At 39.2% G+C, this 4,477-nt stretch overlaps 1 non-coding gene across 1 annotated transcript; it reads right to left on the bottom strand.

The window, feature by feature from the left end:
• Positions 1-2,780: 2,780 nt before the first annotated feature.
• Positions 2,781-2,887, bottom strand: LOC134337134 (U6 spliceosomal RNA). Its single transcript, XR_010015943.1, has one exon. It is a non-coding gene; the product is annotated as a U6 spliceosomal RNA (small nuclear RNA).
• Between the last annotated feature and the right edge of the window lie 1,590 nt (positions 2,888-4,477).

The raw sequence follows: 4,477 nt of genomic DNA, 5'->3' as shown, positions 1-4,477 counted from the left end.
GTAGAAATGCCAAGATGCCGCGGTGGCATGTTTTTAAAAAAATGATAACACTATATTGAATGATTGACCAAGAAAGTAAAATATTTTGCGTTGTGTTTATTCTTTTGTATTTTTAAAATTATGAATAAAGTTTATTTTTGAAATTTAAAATAATGCACAATGGCAGCAGAGTCAAGGGGATGTCAGAAGTTTGCAGGCTTCCCCCCATGTACTGTAAAGTGTTAGGAAGCTGGCCCAAGAATATCTCCATGATAACAATCAAATGCAGACCTCACAGGCTCCATCCATATCATTTTAAAGGGCTCTGGGTTCACTCTGCAAACAAGTGGAAGAGTCATTGAAGAGTCATTTCAGTGCTAAGCTAATATAATCCAGTGAGCTTTTCTCATCTTGTAACTGAATATGATATTTCACATTTCAGATGAAATGCTTTCGTGATTGACAAAGGACAGAAATTGAAAAAGAACAGAGTGGTTGTAGATGGTTCATATTCTGCATGGAGGTCGGTGACCAGTGGTTTGCCTCAGGGATCAGTTCTGGAACCCCTCCTCTTTGTGATTTTTATAAATGACCTGGATGAGGAATTGATGGATAGGTTAGTAAATATGCTGATGACACAAAGAACATCAAGACTTGACTTGACTTGACTTGACTTGACTTGACTTGAAAGGTTGGGGGTGTTGTGGATAGTGTGGAGGGCTGTCAGAGTTTACAGCGGGACATCGATAGAAAAATGGCAGACGGAGTTCAACTAGATAAGTGTGAGGTGGTTCATTCTGGTGGGTCAAATATGATGGCAGAATATAGTGTTAAAGGTAAGACTCTTGGCAGTGTGGAGCATCAGAGGGATCATGGGGTCCGAATCCATAGGACACTCAAAGCTGCTGCGTAGGTTGACTCTGTGGTTAAGAAGGCATACGGTGCATTGGCCTTCATCAATTGTGGGGCTGATTTCAAGAGCCAAGAGGTAACGTTACAGCTATATCGGACCCAGGTCAGACCCCACCTGGAGTACTGTGCTCAGTTCTGGTCACCTCATTATAGGAAGGATGTGGAAACCATAGAAAGGGTGCAGAGGAGATTTACAAGGATGTTGCTTGGATTGGGGAGCATGCCTAGTGAGAATAGGTTGACTGAACTCGGCCTTTTCTCCTTGGAGCGGCAGAGGATGAGAGGTGACCTGAAAGAGGTGTACAAGATGATGAGAGGCATTGATTGTGTGGATAGTCAGAGGCTTTTTCCCAGAACTGAAATGGCTAACACGAGAGGACACAGTTTTAAGGTGCTTGGAAGTAGGTACAGGGGGGATATCAGGGGTAAGTTTTTTCGCAGAGAGTGGTGAGTGCGTGGAATGAGCTGCGGCAACAGTAGTGGAGGTGGATATGATAGGGTCTTTTAAGAGCCTCCTGGATAGGTACATGGAGCTCAAAAAAATAGAAGCCTAGGTAATTTCTAAGTAAGTACATGTTCAGCACAGGATTGTGGGCCAAAGACCTGTATTGTGCTGTAGGTTTCCTATGCCTCTATGTTTCTATGTTACTCCTCTATCTCCAACTATATCTTAACCTCAATAGAGTGTTCAAGAGGTCCAGAGGAACTTCTCCTAAATTTTGCAATATTATTGAGGTCATATGGTACAGCTTTGCTTCCAAGATCTCCCAGATCAGGAAGTATATTGGATATCATGAGTGTAATCATGCATACGATCATTTAGAAGCATCCCTTTGATATGCAAAGGTGAGGAAGTACCAAGCTGTTTGAAATAATTGTTAATACATGCATATGATTTTGGGTCCTAAGATCCCAGGTATAAGAAAAGATATGTTTTAAATAATGGAGGAGAACAAACACAGAGTTTACAATTAACTATACTTGGGTCGTCAGTTTGAATATATTTACATGAAAGTTACGTAATGATGTCAGATTATGTTACAGAGCTCCCCACCAAGGTTTTTACTGGTTTTTGAAAACTTTTACTTAAATGTAATTTTGTAACAAATAAATTGCAGTACTACCTGGAAAAACTTCCAATGAATCCTGTATTTTTCTATATTTGCTCTTTAATAGGTCTATGTATTTTAGGATTAGTCTGTCCATTTTAATATTTCATAATAGGAGTAAATGTTGTTTCTCAATGTTTTGATTTTCCACTCAGCAGGTATGTTGCATAATGCAAGATAGTTATCAGTGGATGAAAAAATAACATTCCTACAACACACTTCTTCTCCAGTATCTTTAGCACTAAGCTGATGGTGCCAGCAGAATTGAGATTTACTGTATTGACCTCAACTTGTAGTTCAGCAAGGGCAACATGTTTATTCTTGTATAGTAGATTCCTACAAGTTATATACTGCTATGTTTCCATTTTAAAAGTACACATCGACCGTTTTATCAGTCTGTGCTTCCGTAACAACAAAAGCAACAAGATCCAGAGAATGTATTTATTTTATTGATTGAGAAACAGTGCAGAATAGGCCCTTCTGGGCATTTGAGCTGCTCCACCCAGCAATCCCCTAATTTCCTAATCCTAATCACGGGACAATTTACAATGACCAATTAACCTACCAACCAGTGTGTCTTTGGAATTTGAGAGGAAACCGGAGCACTTGGAGGAAACCCACGCGGTCGCGAGGAGAATGTACAAACTCCTTACAGGCAGTGGCAGGAATTTGAACCCGGGTCACCTGTACTGAAAAGCGTTGTGCTAACCATTACATTCCTCGTTACTTCAGCATAAAACTCATCTATAGAGGCATCAAATTCTCAATGCCCGATGCGTCCTGATGAAGGAATGCTTCACGAATTTACATGTCATCCATGTGCAGGGACGATGCTAATCCTTTCTGTATCATTCCGGTTTTAGCACCTGTGCTGGCAAAGTGAGCACTAGCTAAAATTGTCGAGCGCTTGCTTAACATGCAATAGGTAGTGGGATCAATGGCCGCATTCTCCATTGCTCCAAGGTTGTCTCTGTGGTGCAATTGTCAGAACCTTCTGCTGTTAACCGGAAGATTGGTGGTTCAAGCTCATCAAGGGACACTGGAAATCCTGACGTGTCCTGATGAAGGGTCCCAGTCTGAAACAGTCAGATTGTTTATTCCTCTCCTAACCAGCTGAGTTCCTCCAGCATTTTGTATTTGTTGATCAGAAATGTTCTTTTTTTGTTGTTGTCTCACTTGTGGTATCAGACGTGCTGAGTACCTGTAAGGCTTAAGTTGTACAAGCTTGAAATCATTCTGACCTCTCTTAAAGAAGAAGCAACATTAGAATAAAGATTGCTTTGAAATCTCAATTTAGATTGTTTTATAATTGTAATCCTTATTCATATATGACTTAAATTAGGCATAAAAAGTCTTCAAATATCTTAATCTGCTGTACATTCTGATGTGAAATATGAAACTACAAGATTACTCTTCCAGCCTATAATTGAAATTCTTTTTACCTTTTCTGAAAAGCATTTGTTTAATTAGATACAATGACATACCAAAATGATTTATGATCATATACTAAGAAAGTTTCTCTGAACAATGCCATGTTTTCAGATATTTGACAGTTGCGAAAGCTATTAGTTGAAGTAATTGAAGTAATTATTTCTATGTATAAATCTATCTGGTCTAATTGGCTGGTGGATAACAAGTATATAAAAGAATAAAACTTTAAGTTTTGCACTGGAATATTCATGATGGAACTAAAGTGCACATTTGTCTTTTGCTTCAAATTATGAATGGCTCGACAGCCTGACCTGCTGAGTTCCTCCACCACTTTGTGTGTGTTGCAACAGGCATGATATTTAGGTTTTAGGTTTTTTTAAATATTTTATTGAGCTTCTTAGCTAACTGATCTTTAAAAACAGAATGACTTGGACAGTGCAATGTCTATGCTGCCCCCCCCCCCCGCCCGATGATTGGCATTGCTAGATAATGTGATGTATGGAAAAAGGAAAAACTGAAAACTGTGGATGTTGGAAATTTATAATAAAAACGGAAGATTCTGGAAACACAAAATAGACAATCTGCTTCTCTCCCTAGTGGGTTTTCTGTCTGCTTTGCTTTGTTCACTCAGTTTTTATTTCTCCTAGCTTAGGCAATGGCCTGCTATTCATAGATTTTCCTAGTTACTTGTTTTATTTAGTTTGTTTCTCTAACTTTTCTCATTAAACTTCATTACCAACTTATTGACGTGATATTCGTAGCCTTATGCTGTTAGAGATATTATTTTTGTACTATCTGATCCTCCCACACCATAAAACTAATCGTTTTTCACTCTTTTCCAGTTCTGACACATTTAACTATTTCTCATAGCTCAGATATCACCTAACCTGCTGAGTGTGTTATTGAATGGTGTTTGATTGACGTTAAAACTGGGCGAGAGTTTGCTGCCTTGCTCTTTGCTGACCTACGTGCCAAGCGTGGACTTATCATTTCTGATTCTGTCAACGCTGGCTGTCTGATGCCGTCCCAATGCAGGCTTAGCATTG

The sequence above is a fragment of the Mobula hypostoma genome, chromosome 23 (genome assembly GCF_963921235.1).
Source record: "Mobula hypostoma chromosome 23, sMobHyp1.1, whole genome shotgun sequence".
Lineage (NCBI taxonomy): Eukaryota > Metazoa > Chordata > Chondrichthyes > Myliobatiformes > Myliobatidae > Mobula > Mobula hypostoma.
Note: the sequence above shows the minus strand (reverse complement) of the source record. Positions and strands in the feature narration are given on the sequence as shown.